The 21442-nt window shown below is 41.6% G+C and overlaps 1 protein-coding gene across 1 annotated transcript in view; it reads left to right on the top strand.

Annotated features, from left to right (window-relative positions):
• LOC140910979 (uncharacterized) overlaps positions 1-21442 on the top strand; it is a 64864-nt gene that overhangs the window by 9660 nt on the left and 33762 nt on the right. The window lies entirely within an intron of this gene.

Raw genomic sequence — 21442 nt, 5'->3', positions numbered from 1 at the left:
TGAAACGAGAAGTGGGGGGGAGAAGGAACAAAATAATTTTAGAGGAACTTTGTGGGATATTTTTGGAATTCCAAGGAAGAAAAACTGGAAGTCAGTGAAAAATTCTGCATATGGAGGGCTTGCAGATGTTCATTAAGATTGGATAAAGATTTCACTACTAGGAGAAACATTAATTTAAGAGAAGTGCCTTTTGTAAATTAGACAGATTCTTTCAAAAGAAAAATAGAGGTGCAAGACATATATTGTTGCAATTTAACCTTCTTGAAGGGGTTTGTCTTTGCAGTTATATTGCTGATATCATAAGCCATTTGACAAATGAAAAAATTACAAACCTGGTTCAATGGGCACTATGTGAGAAAAATGTGGAATGCATCAACTTAAGAACTTCAGTTTACAGACATTAATGGAATGCCATTAATGAAATACTATCTAGAAATTATCACTATTTTGGAAAGAGACGGTTGTCATTCTGCCAACAAACCAATTACCAGCTCCTACTTGAGATCAAGTAAGCTTCTGAGCAAAAAAAGTATTTCAATTATTTCTTTTATCACAGGGACCTCAGAGCTATTATTCAATTTGTTGGCATCACTGGTGAAAGCAGAAATATCCGATTGGCTCTCTTAAGCCTTTGCTACCAGATTGCTTATATTTACAATGTCTCCATCAATTTATCTGAGGTAACAAAAATACATCTCATTTCTCCTTTTTCAGTTCAGGGATCAATTATCTTGATATAATATTAGATTATAACTATCTATATGGTGACCTCACACTATCACCACCAAATCACATAGGCACTGCACTAATAAAGTGTGACACATGACTGTGTACAATATCATTCCTGTGGGAGCAATGGATTTTTATGATAAAGCAGCTGAATATAAAGCACTCTTTAATTTTCACAGTCTTCTTTTTATGGACAATCCTGTATAGATGTGCATCTTTGTAGTCCATTGGGGGGGGAGTGGCCAATTCTCCCCACTATGTCTCTGGGGGTCACTGACATGGGGAATCAGTGGGGTGATGGGAGATATGAGCTCGGGCCTGTGATTAGGGCTGAACAAACACAGTTACGGAGCCCAAGCCCCTGGTCGGGACGGGGCAGCAAAGAGTCTCTGGCTTAGGCCTATTCTCAGGCTGGGCAGCAAACAGACTTCCTAGCTCTGGTGGAGGGCTGACAAGTGCAGGCTTCTTGCCTAAGAGAGGGGGAGACTGCCAGCCATAGATTGGGGTGGCGGGGGAGATGCAGTGCCCACCCACTCCACTGTGTCACGGCCCAGGGCACTAGCAGCGGCAGAGTGGTCTGCCACTGGGTCAGCGGGGATCCTGACCTAAACATGCTGACTCACTCACTGTCAGCATTGCAGCCAAACAGGGGTTGGCTATCCCTGGGCAACATCCCAACTCCCCCTCGGGGCATACTTGGCTCTGTAGAGGGTTGTGTTGGTCATCAGGGAAGAAGGCCTCTGTCAGCACTTGCAGCTCCTCCGTGCTCAGGTCTGCACATGGCTCTGGCTAGTCCTCAGCTCCCTCAGTATTCTTGTCAGCAAGTTAAGGAAGTATGGGCTGGATGAATGCACTATAAGGTGGATAGAAAGCTGGCTAGATTGTCGGGCTCAACGGGTAGTGATCAATGGCTCCATGTCTAGTTGGCAGCCGGTATCAAGTGGAGTGCCCCAAGGGTCGGTCCTGGGGCCGGTTTTGTTCAATATCTTCATAAATGATCTGGAGGATGGTGTGGATTGCACTCTCAGCAAATTTGCGGATGATACTAAACTGGGAGGAGTGGTAGATACGCTGGAGGGGAGGGATAGGATACAGAAGGACCTAGACAAATTGGAGGATTGGGCCAAAAGAAATCTGATGAGGTTCAATAAGGATAAGTGCAGGGTCCTGCACTTAGGATCGAAGACTCCAATGCACCGCTACAGACTAGGGACCGAATGGCTAGGCAGCAGTTCTGCGGAAAAGGACCTAGGGGTGACAGTGGACGAGAAGCTGGATATGAGTCAGCAGTGTGCCCTTGTTGCCAAAAAGGCCAATGGCATTTTGGGATGTATAAGTAGGGGCATAGCGAGCAGATCGAGGGACGTGATCGTTCCCCTCTATTCGACATTGGTAAGGCCTCATCTGGAGTACTGTGTCCAGTTTTGGGCCCCACACTACAAGAAGGATGTGGATAAATTGGAGAGAGTCCAGCGAAGGGCAACAAAAATGATTAGGGGACTGGAACACATGACTTATGAGGAGAGGCTGAGGGAGCTGGGATTGTTTAGCCTGCAGAAGAGAAGAATGAGGAGGGATTTGATAGCTGCTTTCAACTACCTGAAAGGGGGTTCCAAAGAGGATGGCTCTAGACTGTTCTCAATGGTAGCAGATGACAGAACGAGGAGTAATGGTCTCAAGTTGCAGTGGGGGAGGTTTAGATTGGATATTAGGAAAAACTTTTTCACTAAGAGGGTGGTGAAACACTGGAATGTGTTACCTAGGGAGGTGGTAGAATCTCCTTCCTTAGAGGTTTTTAAGGTCAGGCTTGACAAAGCCCTGGCTGGGATGATTTAACTGGGAATTGGTCCTGCTTCGAGCAGGGGGTTGGACTAGATGACCTTCAGGGGTCCCTTCCAACCCTGATATTCTATGATTCTATGATTCCCTTGGGGTCTGCAGTAGCTTCCCAGCTCAGGAACTCATAGGAGACATCTCGCTCCTCCAGCAGCCAATGCCAAGTGCTGTAAATAGGGATGAGCTTGAACCAAAAGCCCAGCTCTGAATACCCACTCCTGAATTTTGGGGGAGTTCAGACCTGCACCCAAACGGTGCAGCTTAGGCCCATCCTTACTTTTTAAAGGGTCTCTGTCAAAAAGTTTGAGAAAAATTTGATCAAAATTAGAATTCCTACATTCTGAGAATAGTTTCTGAATTTTAGGTATGTACTTCTTAAAAAAAAAAACCGGCTCAATATTTTTTTAAAGACACCTGATTAGTACCTGTTGTTTTCTGTGGTGTCCTGCTGTGTAACCAGCAGAGGAAGCTGAAATCAAGTACTAAACAAACGGGCTAACCCTGCAAGTCCACCACATGCAGAACTCCTATTGACTTCAATGGGAACTGTGCACATGAGTACTCCTGGGGGAATTCTGCGCCACTGCACATGCGCAGAATTTATGTCCCCTGCAGATTTTGTTACTTCCCCACAGAAAAACAACTTTCTGACAGGAAAGCAAAGGGAAGCCACAAGAGCAGTCACACAACCCTCCCCAGCAGTATGTTTTGTGTGCTCAGAGCAGCTGGCAGAGTGGTAAATCACTGTGAGGCATGGGGCGGGACTGGAGAAGTCCTGGCTGGTGGCCCCTACCCTGCGCCAGGCTCAGCTGCTAGTCCCAGCTGGGCTGGGGAGGACGGGACTTCCTCTTCCCCTTCACGGCATATGGGGCTGGGTCAGACCCACCCCCAGATTTTCCCCCTGCTGCAGGAAGCTCTGCAAACTTCCCCCTGCCCTCGCTTCCCATGCCCATCATTTCCCAGCTGCAGGGGGAGGTATCTCTGTAATGGGGAGGTGCTCCCCCATCCACCCAACCCCTGTGCATCCAGATCCCCTCATACCCAGACCCTCCCGCTGAGCCTCACCCCCACCGCACTCAGAACCCCCCCCATGAGTCCCACTCCCCGTGCGCCTGGACCACCCTGTAGAGCCACCCACACCCCAGTCCCCACCCCACCAAGCCCCAATCAACTGCACCTGGATTCCCACCCCACTGAGCCCCACTTTTCCAGCATCTGGACCACCCACTAAGCCCCCCACAGCCAGACCCCCTGCTGAGCTCTATCCCCTCCCACACTCAGACCCCCTCCCCCAAGCGCAACCACCTTCACCTGGACCCCCCCCGCAGAGTCCCATCACCATTACACCGACCCCCCCAACAAGCCGCAGTGCACCCAGATCCCCCACACACACACACCTGGATCCCCTACTAGCCACCCACACCCAGATTGCTCCACACAGATCCCTCTCAACCCACACCTGGATCCCCCCCACACTAAGCCTCTCCACTCTTGGATCCTGCCTTGCTGAGCTCACACCTGGTGCACCTGGCATGGAGGGGCAGGGCCCTGGCGTGTTTCTGGGGCAGGCCCGGTCCTTGAGCAGTGTCAGCATTGGGTGCAGCCTCACTGCTGAGTCCATGTCCTGGGTGGGAGCTGCACAGTGATCTCCCACTTCTGTGCAGCCAGTGGCCTGTGCTCCCCAGTGCCATCCTGAAGCTTCCACATTTATTTGACAAATAAAATTTGCAGAATTTTGCAGAATCTTAAAATATTGTGCCACAATTTAATTTTTTGGTGCAGAATGCCCTCAGGAGTAACATGACGGACTTTCTGGGTGTCTCTTTTGTACTTAATAGTCAATCCCTGCATGTTCTGCTGCAGAACTCCTATTGGCTTATGTGTTTGGATAGCTTGCAGGACAGAACCCAAAGAGTCTTTTCGGGTGGTGATGGTAGCACATAAATAAGGATTCATAAAGTCTAAGACCAGAAGGGATCACTGTGATCATGTACATAAACCTAAATTGATGTCAATTTCATGCTCAGTTAGAAACGGGGAAAGAGAAATCAATATTTCTCCAATAGCAAACGCCAAAACTGGGAAGGAAAAAAAACCATTACTTTTTAAAAAACAGGAGTATTTGTGGCACCTTAGAGACTAACAAATTTATTTGAGCATAAGCTTTCGTGGGAGGCTGCATGCCTCTGATGAAGTGAGCTGTAGCCCACGAAAGCTTATGCTCAAATAAATTTGTTAGTCTCTAAGGTGCCACAAGTACTGTTCTTTTTGTGGATACATACTAACATGGCTTCTACTCTGAAACCTGTCATTACTTTTTAAATCACTCTCCAAATGATGGAAATGTAAAAGAAAAACTGCCTTTAAACAAGTTCTGGACAGGTTTCAGAGTAGCAACCGTGTTAGTCTGTATTCGCAAAAAGAAAAGGAGGACTTGTGGCACCTTAGAGACTAACCAATTTATTTGAGCATGAGCTTTCGTGAGCTACAGCTCACTTCATCGGATGCATACTGTGGAAACTGCAGAAGACATTATATACACAGACAATCTACATACCACACAGACTATGCTGACAGCTTGTGCCACACGCTCTCAAAGAAACTGCAGAATCACCTGATCAACATCCTCTGCAGCAAACAGGGAAAGATTAAGAATGAGCTCTCAAAAATGGATACTCTCATAAAAAACCAACCTTCCACACAAACTTCCTCTTGGCTGGATTTTACTAAAACTAGACAAGCCATTTACAACGCACACTTTGCTTCTCTACAAAAGAAAAAGGACACTAAACTTTCTAAACTACTACATGCTACAAGGGGCCACAGCAATGGTTCCCTCAACCCACCCAGCAATATTGTTAACCTATCCAACTATACTCTCAGCCCAGCAGAAGCAGCTGTCTTATCTTGGGGCCTCTCCTTCTGCCCCTCCACCCCCACGAACATGATACAGTTCTGTGGTGACCTAGAATCCTATTTTCGACGTCTCTGACTCAAGGAATATTTCCAAAATACCTCTGAACAACATACTAATCTATAGAGGCCTCCCTACCAACATTACAAAAAGAAGGATTCTAGGTGGACTCCTCCTGAAGGTCGAAACAGCAGACTGGACTTCTACATAGAGTGCTTCCACCGACGTGCACGGGCTGAAATTGTGGAAAAGGAGCATCACTTGCCCCATAACCTCAGCCGTGCAGAACACAATGCCATCCACAGCCTCAGAAACAACTCTGACATCATAATCAAAAAGGCTGACAAAGGAGGTGCTGTTGTCATCATGAATAGGTCGGAATATGAACAAGAGGCTGCTCGGCAGCTCTCCAACACGAGTTTCTACAAGCCATTATCCTCTGATCCCACTGAGAGTTACCAAAAGCAACTACAGCATTTGCTCAAGAAACTTCCTGAAAAAGCACAAGATCAAATCTGCACAGACACACCCCTGGAACCCCGACCTGGGATATTCTATCTACTACCCAAGATCCATAAACCTGGAAATCCTGGGTGCCCCATCATCCTGGGTGCCCCATCATCTCAGGCATTGGCACCCTAACAGCAGGATTGTCTGGCTATGTAGACTCCCTCCTCAGGCCCTACGCTACCAGCACTCCCAGCTACCTTCGAGACACCACTGACTTCCTGAGGAAACTACAATCCATCGGTGATCTTCCTGATAACACCATCCTGGCCACTATGGATGTAGAAGCCCTCTACACCAACATTCCACACAAAGATGGACTACAAGCCGTCAAGAACACTATCCCCGATAATGTCACGGCTAACCTGGTGGCTGAACTTTGTGACTTTGTCCTTACCCATAACTATTTTACATTTGGGGACAATGTATACCTTCAGATCAGCGGCACTGCTATGGGTACCCGCATGGCCCCACAGTATGCCAACATTTTTATGGCTGACTTAGAACAACGCTTCCTCAGCTCTCGTCCCCTAACGCCCCTACTCGCGCTATATTGATGACATCTTCATCATCTGGACCTATGGAAAAGAAGCCCTTGAGGAATTCCACCATGATTTCAACAATTTCCATCCCACCATCAACCTCAGCCTGGTCCAGTCCACACAAGAGATCCACTTCCTGGACACTACAGTGCTAATAAACAATGGTCACATAAACACCACCCTATACCGGAAACCTACTGACCGCTATTCCTACCTACATGCCTCCAGCTTTCACCCTGACCACACCACACGATCCATCGTCTACAGCCAAGCTCTGTGATACAACCGCATTTGCTCCAACCCCTCAGACAGAGATAAACACCTACAAGATCTCTATCAAGCATTCTTACAATACCCACCTGTGGAAGTGAAGAAACAGATTGATAGAGCCAGAAGAGTTCCCAGAAGTCACCTACTACAGGACAGGCCTAACAAAGAAAATAACAGAACGCCACTAGCTGTCACCTTCAGCCCCCAACTAAAACCCCTCCAACGCATTATTAAGGATCTACAACCTATCCTGAAGGATGACCCAACACTCTCACAAATCTTGGGAGACAGGCCAGTCCTTGCCTACAGACAGCCCCCCAACCTGAAGCAAATACTCACCAACAACCACATACCACACAACAGAACCAATAACCCAGGAACCTATCCTTGCAACAAAGCCCGTTGCCAACTGTGCCCACATATCTATTCAGGGGACACCATCAAAGGGGCTAATAACATCAGCCACGCTATCAGAGGCTCGTTCACCTGCACATCCACCAATGTGATATATGCCATCATGTGCCAGCAATGCCCCTCTGCCATGTACATTGGTCAAACTGGACAATCTCTACGTAAAAGAATAAATGGACACAAATCAGATGTCAAGAATTATAATATTCAAAAACCAGTCGGAGAACACTTCAATCTCTCTGGTCACGCAATCACAGACATGAAGGTCACTATCTTAAAACAAAAAAAACTTCAAATCCAGACTCCAGCGAGAAACTGCTGAATTGGAATTCATTTGCAAATTGGATACTATTAATTTAGACTTAAATAGAGACTGGGAGTGGCTAAGTCATTATGCAAGGTAGCCTATTTCCCCTTGTTTTTTTCTACTCCCTCCCCCTTCACCTTTCTCCTCCCTGAGTAACTGAGTTCTGAACATAATCCAACCACTTCTTTCAGTACTTGTTTAAGTTTGCAGTATAACTGAGTGCAGGTCTTGTGTCAGAACAAGCTCTGGGACTGCCAATATATTTTGAAAGCAGAACCAAACCCTACCAGGAGTATAACACTGAAGTTTTAACTAGTGTCTGAATGTACCAGGCTGCCTTGCACTAACCAGTACAGTATTTGTCTAGCAGACACCTGTGTAGGATTTGCATTCTTCTTCGTGCTTTGGATCTCTCCCCATCAGGTCCCAAAACCTCCCATGGGAACCAGAGTCTTTCAGTTGTGGTTACTTATTCTGGTGTTCTCCGTAAGAACCTTACCTGGCTTTCCCTGTTTCCGCTGAATCACTTTCCCTAAACAAACTCTTATTCTTTACCTTTATATTATATTAATAAATAATGCATTATAAATAACTACAAAATACAACAAATAGATTATGTCAAACTATTTTCATGTGGCTAAAATTACTCTTTTTTTAAAATAAGGATTTTGACGCACTGGTTAAGGAGTATGCCTCATTGCTGGAATTCGCTACAGAGGATAAAGCACTGTTGATAAGTCTGGATAGTGTAGATGAGTTGTCAGAGGAATATGGATCCGACTTTTCCTGGATACATGCTGAGCTACCTGAAAATGTCTGTTTTATTGTTTCTACATGTACAGAATCAAATAGCTCATCCTTAAAAACACTGAAAGTAATGTACCTAATAATGAGTGTAATGATAATATTTAGCATGTAATATGACTTGTTTTTACCTCTTTGTTTAAGTATCTTTTTATTTATTAAGGGAATAATGGGATGTGGTTAGAAAAGTTTCAAACAAAACAAAAAAAAATCAAAAAAAAAAAAAAAAGGAAAAAGATACTATACTAACTTTCTAGAACACAAGCAAGAACCATTTCTATTCTGATCCCCACACCACTAAAGAAATAATTCCAATTATTTGAACAACATTGTGCTTGAAAATTAGGGCTGGATCCTGTAGCCCTTCCTCATGTGAGTAATCTTTACTCACAAGCCTAGTTCCATTGGCTTCAATGGAATTAGGCTTGTAAACATGGGCTTCCCCTGGGGAAGGCTAGCACCCTGTCCCATTTCTTCTACCCACAGCCCTGCCCACACTCCACCCCCACCCCCGCTCCCACTCAGCCTCCTCCCTGCTCAGACCCCCGCCACCGCTCGCTGCATTCCTCCTCTCCTCTCCCCCTCCCCTGTGAGGCCCCCACTGCCCGCAGGGACGTGCTGAGCTGCAAGCAGCAGGCGGGAATGGCCTCACAGGGGAGGAGGGTGGAGGAGAGGAGGAACGCGGAGAGTGGTGGGGAACTCCAGGCAGTAGGGGTGCAGTGGAGGAGAGGAGGGACTCACCTGGAAGCAGTGGGAGCCTTGGGGAATGGGCAGAGCAGGGAGGGGAAGAGGTGGAACACAGGCAGGGCCACCACAGCCCAGGTGTCCAGCAGGGGGTGGCGGTGGCTACCGCCTGTGCTTGTAAACGAGGTTTTGCTGGATCATGTCCTTAATCTGTAAAGATCCAATCCTGCAATGACCTGAGAGTCCTCAACTCCTATTGATTTAGGCCCCAGTACTGGAGTCAGATCCATGGGATCAGACCCCCCTGCATTGTTCAGAGCTCCACTGAAGTTAGTGGAGATGTATGGGACCCACAGGCCTGCCAGAAAAGACCTGTTGCAGGATTGAAACAACAGGCATTAGCGTTGTCACAACTGTAGCAGGAGAAACCCAGAATTGTGGGGGCCTCAATTCTCAACTGGTAGGTGAAAGAGAATGATTTTGAACAGATTTTTAAAAAAATATATCTGATTTGTAATTTTTAACCACACACACAATTCTGTTAAAAAAAATGAGGACGACTTGTGGCACCTTAGAGACTAACACATTTATTTGGACATAAGCTTTCGTGGGCTAAATCCCACTTCCTACTGTATTTTCCACTGCATGCGTCCGATGAAGAGATATATACACAGAGAACATGAAAAAATGGGTGTTGCCACACCAACTAAGGTGCCACAAATACTCGGGTTTTTTTGCTGATACAGACTAACACGGCTACCACTCTGAAATATTCTGTTAGTTATCTAGATTGTTAAACAGGTAATACCAATTTATGACCATTACAAACCAATTTTAACAGGCATTTTTGTGGAATTTTAGGTTTTGGACATATTAGAAATAGATGTAATATTAAAATGCAATGCAGATTTTTATGATTATGTTCTATAAACATGTTCAATGTGTATCAGTGAACAAATCACAACAATAACTAGAATAAATTTAGTGTATGTCTATTGTATGCCATGACAGAGCTGCAATGCAGATGTTGCAAATCAAGTTCATCTTTGGTATCTTGGTTATCCCAGTTTACAGAACATATCCAGAATGTCACATCACAAATACCAGTAGTCTTACTAATTATACAGAAGTTTTAGTAATTAATTGAAACCACAATATGTGGTTTCAATTAATTACTAAAACTTCTGTAATATTGTCAGTGAAGCTAAAAATACCAAAAGGATTAATGCAGGGTTAGTTGAAATTTGTTTTGGTGCTGAATTCTCTTTCAATTTGGTGGGGACATTCAGTACATAAATTTGGGCAAGATTATCGTGCTAGCCACAGCACTGTGTAAGGGATGGCAATTAAGAAAGAGTGAAACCACCTAATTAGGGTCAGTTTTTGGAGAGGACATCACCACTGAAATCTCTCACACAACCTGTTTTGTTTTAATTAATTAAGAATTATTTCATTTCTGCAGAAAATTACAGTGGAACAAAATGTTCTACAAATACCTCATCTCACACCTACAGAGATAAATTAAATGATCACTTACTGGTTGGAAAGGGACCATCGAAGACTCTCAAGTTACCAACAGCAACTTTTAGTGAAGGCTTGTGCAGCCTGCCCATTGCCACTCTGTGTGTTTTGTGCCTATAAAGAGTCATATTTGTAGGCATCCTTCACCCCAGAGACAGAGGTGTATCTCCCGCCAAACCTTTCTAAAATGTACTCACGGTTACTGGACAGAATGGAAAAAAAAACATGGGGAGCAAGTCCTCAAAAGAATGGCAGCTTACATCACCCTGTCAAGAAACGGTATAGCACTGGAAGAACTTTGTCTCTGGATGATGCAGTAATTCAGGAAATAACAAAATACCAAAAGGTGTCCATTTCAGTGTTCCCGCTAGTGTTATGGATGAAACTTCAGGATGATCTTGGAGAACATCTGACAGAAGAAAGGACTGATAACACTTATGTTTTCAACTGGGCTCATTCATCTTTGAAGCATATCTGTATGGAGAGATATCTGAAAGCGTATGATTCACAGCTGTCTTTTTATGCTGCCTTTGCAGATTACTACCTAGGGTGCAGGGTTCCTCATGGTCTTGGGAAGCATGGTGAAGTGATCAAAACCCAGGCCAGAGGCTGGGAAGTGAAGAAAGAATTCAAAGTCAATTATGTTTTCAATCTTCGTAAACTTTTTGGAACTTCATATCACCTGATCAGATCTAACAATAGCTCCTTGCTAATAACAGAATGTCTGTTTAATTATGAATTTCTCTTGCATAAAGCATGGGCTTCATCAGTTATCAGTATAGAAGAGGATTTAAAAGCAGCTACCAGTGCTGGGAGGTGAATTCACAGTAATACCTAATAAAAGCAATAATAATGGATCTGGAAAACTAGTGAATCCTGAGCCTCCTTTCTCCTCCATCCCCATCCATGATTCCAGCATCACATATAGTAGATCTGTACAACAATATGACACGTTAGCATGGACCAGTCTATTTCACTTTAACAAATTCATTTTTTATCACTATAACTAGACTTTCACAATCGGAAATTCTGGTAACACACTAAGTATTCCAGTAGTTCTGGATTTGTTGTACAACCTACTTTTCCAGTTAGCCGTTTTTTAAAATATGTATAGGTAATAATTAATAGTTATTTAGCACCTGTCATCTCAAAACGTTTCAGAAACTGTGTCTAGGGGAGACAACCAGCAGCTGCAGAGCAACACTGTACATCACAGGGGAAGAGATATTTTGGCCAATGACACTTATCTCTTACTTAACACAATGGATCTCCACTGTCTTCACACAGCAGGCAGTTTGTAAGAGATCTCATGATTCAGATAGTTTCATATCTGTACTCTGGTTATTTATAAAAAGAGGGGTTATTTGAGTATGTAATGCTACAAGTGGGATGAATAAAAATTGTGCCATACTGTATGCCGGCCCTGACATTTTTCATGAAAAATTGCTTATCTCTGGCTCAAAAATCTACTTGACCACTTTTGCCATGGTGATTGATGGTAATGAAAAATAATGATATCTTACTCACCCATAAAAAAATTATTTGTCATGGGTGAGTAGACTTAGCAAGGCTGCTGCCTGCATAATGTACTTTCGAAATCTATTGTACAGAAAAGCTAAAGCCAAGAAAGAAAGCTATCATGGTACTAGGAGACTAGACTGATAGGGATCCTCCCCCTCCCCCCATCACACTGGAATTCAGAACTAGAAAGCTAAAAGGAACAAAAAAAAAATTCAGATAAAGCCATTTCTTCTGACATCTAGTTTCAAAATACCCAAAAATGAAATGTCTCTCTGAATCTACCTGGTTTGAAGGAATTGTGCAAATGCACAGCCTAAAATAAAGGAGGTAGGCTGGAAATGTTATTGTGTTAAACACATTGTTCCAGTGAAAAGTGAAAGCGATTTGCTGGATTATGTTTTTATTAGGCTTTTTAACCCCTTTAACTTCCAGACCAGCAGGTAAATGCTAGAGAACATTGTGTTACACTCTTTAGTTACTGAGTTACAGCAAAAGGATAAGGTGCACTCATCTGGGTTAACCTTAGGTACCAGTATTACCTACAACCACATACACCTCACTCTTCATTTCTGTGAAAGTGGGGCTTATAATGGCTATAATTTTCATGATCTTCAAGATAGTTTGAGGTCCCTAGTTCAGTTTATTATGGGGACCCATACAATTTCAAATAAGTAGGAATGATTGAAAATTTTCCGTCAAGATTGCTTTTCTATGCAAAATTGTCATTTTGACAATTTTTTTTAAAAGTGTCTGCTTTTTGCTGAAAGTTTCAACTTTTCATTCAAAACAACAACCACCAAACCCTAAAACCAAAATGTCTGTTCAAACACCAAAACGTTTTGATTTAGAAATGGCACCACAGGGCTTTGCTGTAGTTTGTGTGCCTTGTGCCCTGCTTTCATCTATAGGTTGAGTTCTCCAGCTGTATCACATCTCCCATGATGCACTGCAGTGACTCAGCAAAAGAGAGAGTGTGGTGAATCATGGAAGATATAATCCCAAGGAGCCTGGCCCATCGGGGAGAATAGGGACATGAAGTACCAAAACAACTCCTTTGAGCAAATACAGTGGCATTTCTGAACTGAAATTTTCAGTTTTCAGTCAACAGTTGCCACTTTTATTTTTAAGTTGGCTTTATTTAATAATAAAATAATTCTGACCAGCTCTACAAGTAAGCCATCACTCACATAGTTGTAGTTAATACATAATAAAGGCCAGATTCTGATACCTTATGCTGAGTAGTACCTTACCTCTTGGGTAAACCCACTGAAATCAATATCTAGCTCTAAGGGCTAGACTGTCATATCCTCACTCATATTAAGAGGCACCTTACTCCCTGAGTGGTCCCATTGATTCCAGTGGGGCTGTTTGTGAAGTAAGGCAGATGGCAGTACTCAGTGTGAGCAAGGCTATCACAGTCTGGCTTTGTGTGCATTAGTTACTGTGCCTTATGATTTTAGCATAAACTTTATTTGAAAGCATCTTCAATATAAATGTTCTCTGATTTGGTTGTAGGTTTTTTTAAAGTTGTGTGTATTCATTATTTAATAAATAATCATGATCCCTGTTGGGTACTTGGTTAGATAGCAAAAATAATTATTCATCCCATTTGCAGTTAAAGTAGTGTTGGCCTCTTTTCTTACGATTTTGTCAAAAGAACTGCAAAGCTGAGTGCAGCTTTGACACCCTAAGAATGGGTCTTTCAGCCTCAGTCCAACTTTATTCCCAGCAAACAGCAAGAATGGAAAACAATGAAAACTGACCTCTTTAAATGAAACACTAGAAGTGCCCAGGCCCTGTACTGACTTTATATATAAAAGCAATATGGTATTTGATAGGTTTTTCATCCACAGGACAATATTTGATTTGAATCTATTAGGTGAAGCTCTCAAGTTATCCAAGAAAGTTTTACTGAAGGATCCTTGTCAGCTGGCTTCACAGCTTATAGGCCGTCTACATCAAATTGTAGCTGCAGATAAACCAGTGGCACCAGGTACCATATATATTATTATTTTTCAGTTTAACTTTCATGACTATTGAATCTGAATCTGGTATTCTCTGCTGAGGAAGTGGATTTTAAACTGCTTATACTTTAAAAACAGGTTTAAAAATAATGAATTTAAAAAAAACAAACATCAAAGTAACTGAGTCAATAAAGACATTTTTGTTCAAACTGAGATTCAGTGTATAACAATATACAATGTTGCTAAATATTATCTTGCATAACCACTTATCTGAAGTTTTAGAGGTGGTGAAAAAAAGTTGTTATAACAGAACCAGTGAGCTACTGGTTATTGTCTCACTGAAAGTATACTATTGAAAGATGTTAGGAAACCCAGTATACTAGAAGACTTGACTCATTCTCAGCAATATCGCTTCTAATAGACATTGCAGCATGATAAATGCAGACATTGATATTTCCATTGTTTTTAATGGTATGCAATATAAAACTGTGCTCTATAGAAACAATCTTTTATGTTAATTAAGGTGATCCTAAAAATACCTTCACCTGCCAGTCCTGCTATCCCAGTGCCAAGAGTCTTCCATCCCTGTTCTTTTGCCTTCAACATCTTGTCTTCTAGCCCCTGGTGGCCTTCTCTGTGACCTTCTGTCAGGTAGGAGGGAACTACGTTTGTAAACAACTTTGTAAAGACTTTAGGGCTAAAATCCATAGTCCTTACTCAATGGCCTGACTTCAGTAAGAGTAAAAGCTGTAGGATTGGGACCTTTGTCAGCAATCTGAGGTTCTGAAAATGGCTACAGGCTGTGCATTCCCACACATAACATCACTAAAAATGTTATAGTTTAAAATAATCTAACCTGAAATCTTTCCCCACCAGCCCCCCTTTCTCAATTTAGCAAAAGAATCCTGTTGCTCAAAGTGAGGACTATGAACAAAGACGTGGCACTTTTAGACTGACTTTTTACAAAAAAAGTTTCATTTTTGTTTGCTGTTTGATAAAAGATATCAAATCCAACAGGACAAGTTTTTACTTTGGATATTCATGAATTACCTCTATGCTATCAACATCAACAATTTCCTTTTTCACGTTATGTGTTGAGATCAAAAGAAATACATTTGCCAATAGTTCCGTTTTACTGGGTAGTAATAAAATAAAATGACCATCTCTGCCTGTTGAGCCTTCACAGGCAAACAGCTTACAGATGGTGAGGCAAGCAGGGTCAAAAAAGCTTAGGGAAGATGAAAAAGAGAAGCTAGAAAACAGCCACTGGATAGTGGGTATCATCTCTCTCAACCTGTCCAAGGCCCAAAGGTTGGGACAAAAATCTAAAATGAGACTAACAAAAAATATTTACACAGGAAACTTAACACACTCTTGGAATCATTCCAAATAACTCTTTCTATAATCTCAGTTTCACAATTCTGTGTTTCTGTTGTAAATAATTTTTAACTTTTAAATTTTAACTGTAAAAGTGAGGGGACACTAGAATTGTGTAGAAGGTAGGTGAATTTGGGACTAAGACGTGTGATGTTCCTAGAAAAAAAACCCACCAAGGGACAGAAAATAGGAAGAGAGGGTAGTCTATCCTGCTTTCCTCATATTAGAGGATACACACTAAAGGTTATTTCTGTTACACCTTTAGAACAGATTTTTTTTATTGAGCACTACAAGCTAATCAGGAAATTTTTTTTATGGAAAATACAGTTCCTGCAAAATAGAAATTTTGATCCAGTTCACTACATCAAAACGAAATGTTTGGATTTGGGAATGTTCAAACAAAATGGTTTTGACATATCTAAATCTAAGGCAAAATGATATTTTGATTTTTTGGTGCCAATTTGGGATGAAAACAAATGTTGAAATACCAGAATTTCTTGCAGGATGTAAATTCCAATTTTCACTCAGCTCTGCTTATTACAATTATGTTAGGGTTTTTATGTTTTCAGGTAGGATCATGAGCCCTTTTTGAACTAATCAACAAAAGGCTGTTAAAGCTCAAGCTATTTTTTGAATTATTTGGAACAAAATACAGAAAGCTTTAAAACTGTAATTTTCCATGCTAGATTGAGTTGGCTAAGAGCCTGAGAAGTCCCATTAATAAACAGTTCTGTTTAATTACTGAAGTATAAAGGGGTCTAATTCTCCAATGGATGCATGGAGGATTTATGCATTAGCTCCCATTAGCACTATTACTCTCGTACATTTTTTTCCACATGAATGAGAAAATAGGTCCCAAAAGGTATAAAGCTTGCAAGCATACTTTAATGGCCCTACTAAGCAATCAATCAATGTTGAACTGAATGATGTGAGCGATGAATAAGTAAAATGAAACTTTAACAGAGGAACCTCTAGAGCAGATGAAAGGGAGTTCATATATTGAGCAGAGCTAATGGGTTTTCTTTGCTGTTTCCATAAGCCCTGACGTCAGACCAATAATTAATTGTATTTTGTAAGCTAAAGTGATGGACCCTTTTTTGCTCCAAAGTATACTGGGGTAAATCTGCCTATTAACTATGGATTTTCTCCAGTATAAGTGTCTTGACCATGATTAAAATATCTAAGTTGTATAAAAACTTATATTCTGATCTTTTTTCAGTTGCTCATAACTTTAAGTTTCTTTTGGGTTGAAATTTGCTGTGCTTGGTTGCAGACCAGAGATGATTTCTTTTCAAAAGTTTGAGCAAAATCATTGATCCAATTCAGTGTTGTGAACATTAGGTTGCGGGGAAGAAGGTGAGGGAAGGGTACACTTTGCGTTACAGTCAGATTCCATACTGCTGAAGCGAGAAAGTTCGTATCACATCATTATTTTGTGCCTCTTCTTGAATGCTAAGTAATGAGCCTGGTTTGAGGAAAGTTGTTTGAGTAGTTTTGAAGTTAGGATTGTTTCAATTTTAAAATTTGAGGAGTAATAGTAGAATTTTGCTCTCTGATTTTTGATTAAGCAGGAATTTGAGGCAGTCCATAGTTTGAAGTTAACTAGTTTTTTTCAATCTGTAACTTACTATATGCATGGCTGGATCAGTCTTTCCAGTTTGTATTACTCATTTTATGTATTTATGGTATTAGTTGACAAATACATAATCCTCCTTCTAGATGATGTCATGGTAGCCTCTTGCACTGAGGATACGCCTCCAGGGGAGTGGATCCCTGTGATGTTGCACTCTATATGATTTTATGAAAATATGCTAATGAGTGTGAATATAATGTAACTGAAATATGCTTCATGCAAAAGGTCTCTTGTAAGGTATCATTACAAAATTTGTAATCTACTGAGTGTGATCATCCTATTTGTACAAATGTATCACTCTTGTATCTGAAAGAAGAAATATGAAATATAACTCTGAGGTCCTACTGTAATTATGCAAAGTGTGGGCCATTGATGGTGGTTTGGAATCTTGATGGCTCCCATCAACTAGAAAAGGAGTACTTGTGGCACCTTAGAGACTAACCAATTTATTTGAGCATGAGCTTTCGCTCAAATAAATTGGTTAGTCTCTAAGGTGCCACAAGTACTCCTTTTCTTTTTGCGAATACAGACTAACACGGCTGTTACTCTGAAACCCATCAACTAGGACAATTGACTGTAGATGGCTCTGTTTACTTGTAAGTCTTCCTGTATGCCTGTGTGCTGGCAAGTGGGTAATGAAATCTTACAGTGATATGTGATCATGTCACCTGAACTGGAATCCATCTTTAACCTGGTGCTTTTCCATTTAGAAGGAGAGGTGGGAATCCACAGGGGGACAAAGGATTCCCACCTTGTGCAAAAGATATATAAGGGGGTGGAACAGAACAAGGGGGGTGGCAGTCATGAGAAATCCCCTAGCTACCACCTGAGCTGGAACAGGGGAAAGGATTGTGCCCGGACTAGGAAGGTGTCCGGTCTGTGATAGAAGCTTATTGAAACATCTGAGGGTGAGACTTTATCTGTATTCAGTTTTCTTACTGTATTAGGGTTAGACTTGCATGCTTTATTTTATTTTGCTTGGCAATTTACTTTGTTCTGTCTATTACCAGGAACCACTTAAATCCTACTTTTTGTATTTAATAAAATCACTTTTTACTTATTAAATTAACCCAGAGGACGTATTAATACCTGGGGGGGCAAACAGCTGTGCATCTCTCTCTATCAGTGTTAGAGAGGGTGAACAATTTATTCATTTACCCTGTATAAGCTTTATACAGGGTAAAATGGATTTATTTGGGGTTTGGACCCCATTGGGAGTTGGGTATCTGAGTGCTGGAGACAGGAGCACTTCTTAAGATGTTTTCAGTTAAGCCTGCAGCTTTCTGGGGGAGGTTGTTTAAACCTGGGGTCTGTGTTTTTACCAGGCTAGTGTGTCTGGCACAACCAGGCAGGTCACTGAAGTCCCAAGCTGGCAGGGAAAACAGGCTCAGAGGTAGTCTCAGCACATCAGGTGGCAGTCCCAATGGGGGTTTCTGTGATCCAACCCATCACAACGCCATTTATTAGAAAGAGACAGGTAATAGTAATGGGGGATTAGATTACCAGAGATCTAGGTAGTTTGGTTTGTTGAGTTGGTGAGTTGCCTATCGGGTGCGAAGGTTGCAGATATCTCAAGATATCTAGATAGATTTATGTGCAGTCCTAGGGAGGTGCCAGTGATTGTGGTTCCAGTGACATAGGGAAAGATAGGAGAGAGATCCTGGAGGATAAATTTAGGCTGCTAAGTAAGAGATTAAACTCCAGGACCTCCATGGTAGCATTCTCTGAAATGCTTCCAGTTCCACACGCATTGCCAGTTAAACAGGAAGAACTGCAGGGTCTCAATTCATGGCTGAGATGATGGTGTTTGGCGGAGGGATTTAGTTATATTAGAAACTGGGGAAATGTTTGGGAAAGGAGGAGCCTGTACAGAAAGGATAGGCTCCACCTAAACCAAAATGGAGCCAGACTGCTGGCATGTAAGATTAAACAGGTCATAGAGGATTTTTTAAACAAAACGACTGGGGAAAGCCAACATGCATCTTTGTATTTAGACTTTTAGCATTTGAATACAACCACTTATAAAATGTGTCACTATTTAGATGCATGAAGTTGAATGCCTGGTATTAAATGAGGATATTGATAGAATAGGCATCACAGAAACTTGGTAGAATGATTATAATCAATGGGACGTGGTAATACCACATGAAAGTATATAGAGGTGACCGAGTAGGTTGTGCTACTGGAGTTGTGGCATATGTGAAAGAAAGCATAGAGTTAACTATAGTAAAAATCTTAAATGAATCACACTGTACCATAGAATTTCTAAGGATAGAAATTCCATGCTTGAATAATAAGAGTGTAGCAGTAGGAATATACTACCGACCACCTGACTAGGATGCTGACAGTAATTGTGAAATGCTGAGGGAAATTAGAGAGAGAGAGAGACTACAAAAAACAGGAAATTCAATAATAATGGGGGATTTCAACTACCCCCATATTGCCTGAATATGTCACCTCAGGATGGGATGCACAGATAAAATTTCTCAGCACCATTAATGACTGTTTCTTTTAGAAGTTAATCGTGGACCCCACAAGGGGAGAGGCAATTCTTGATTTAGTCCTAAGTAGCACACAGGATCTGGTCCAAGAGGTGAATATAGCTGAACTTCTCAGTAATAGCAACCAGAATGTAATTAAATTTAACATTCTTGGGGGGGGGGGAGAAGAATACCAAAGAAACACACCACAATAGCATTTAACTTCCAAAAGGGGAACTACAGAAAAATGAAGAATCTAGTTAAATGGAATTAAATAGGAACAGTCACAAGAATGAAATGCCTGCAAGCTGCATGGAAAAACTTTATAAAAACACCATAATAAAGTGTGTACCCCAAATAATAAAAAAAAAAAAGCAGTGAGAGGACCAAAAAATGCCACCATAGCTAAACAACAGAGGAATGGTAGTTAGAGACAAAAAGGCATCCTTTAAAAATTGGAAGTCAAATCCTACTGAGGAAAACAGAATGGAGCATAAACTCTGGCAAGTCAAGTATAATTAGGCAGGCCAAAAAAGAATTAAGAGCAACAGCAACAAAATTTTTCAGCACCTAAGAAGCAGAAAGTCTTCCAAACAATCAGTGGGGCCACTGGAAAATTGAGATGCTAAAGGAGCACTCAAAGAAAACAAGGCCATTGTGGAGAAGCTAAATTAATTCTTTGCATTGGTCTTCACTATTGAGGATTTGAGGAAGTTCCCACACCATTTTTTTTAGGTGACAGATCTGAGGGACTTTCCCAGATTGAGATGTCAAAAGAGGAGGTTTTAGAATAAATTTAACAGTAATAAGTCACCAGGACCAGATGGTATTCACACAAGAGTTCTGCAATTTCATACCTGAGTTCCTTCAGAAGTACTGACTGTGGTATGTAACTTATTGCTTAAATCAGCCTCTGCACCAGATGAGTGGAGGCTCGCCAATAAAACATTAATTTTTAAAAAGGGACAAGAAGGAATCCTGGCAATTAAAGGCTAGTAAGCCGAGCTTCATTTGCAGGCAAAATTTGATATTAAAGTAAAAAACAGAATTATCAGATTCATAGATGAACAAAATATGTTGGGGGAAGTCAACATGGCTTTCCTAAAGGAAAAATCGTTCCTTACCAACCTATAAGAATTCTTTGAGGGTGTCAAGCATGTGAACAAGGGTGATCCAGTTGATATAGTGAATTTGGACTTTCAGAAAGCCTTTAATAAGGTCCCTTACCAAAGGCTCTTAAGAAAAGTACGCTGTCATGGGATAAGAGGAAAGGTCCTCTCATGGATCAGTAACTGGTTTAAAGATAGGAAACAAAGGTTAGGAATAAATGGTTAGTTTTCACAGCGGGGAGAGGTAAATAGTGAGGTCCCCCAAGGATCTATACTGGGACTGGTGCTGTTTAACATATTCATAAATGATCCGGAGAAAGGGGAAACAGTGAGGTGGCAAAGTGTGCAGACAATACAAAATTATTCAAGATAGTTAATGCAGTGTTGTAGGCATGTTGATGTCAGGATATTGAGACAAGGTGGGTGAGGTAACATTTATTGGATCAACTTCTGTTGGTGAGAGAGACTTATATAGTTTGGACAGTTAAGTCCAAAGTAGACACTGAAGGGTTACAAAGGAATCTCACAAAACTGCGTGACTTGGCAACAAAATGGCAGATGAAATTCAGCGTAGATAAATGCAAGGTAAAGCAGCACACTGGAAAACGTAATCCCAACTATACATACAAAATGATGGCAATTAAATTAGCTGTTACTACTCAAGAAAGATCTTGGAGTCATTGTGGTGAATAATTCTCTGAAAACATCTGCTCAATGTGCAGCGGCAGTCAAAAAAGCTAGCAAAATGTTAGGAACCATTAGAAAAGGGATAAATAATAAGACAGAAAATAACTTAATGCCACAATATAAATCCATGGAATGCCCACATCTTG

Source organism: Lepidochelys kempii, chromosome 4, assembly GCF_965140265.1.
Source record: "Lepidochelys kempii isolate rLepKem1 chromosome 4, rLepKem1.hap2, whole genome shotgun sequence".
NCBI classification, from domain to species: Eukaryota; Metazoa; Chordata; order Testudines; family Cheloniidae; genus Lepidochelys; species Lepidochelys kempii.
The sequence above is the reverse complement of the archived record's forward strand: the minus strand, read 5'-3'. Positions and strand labels throughout refer to the sequence as shown.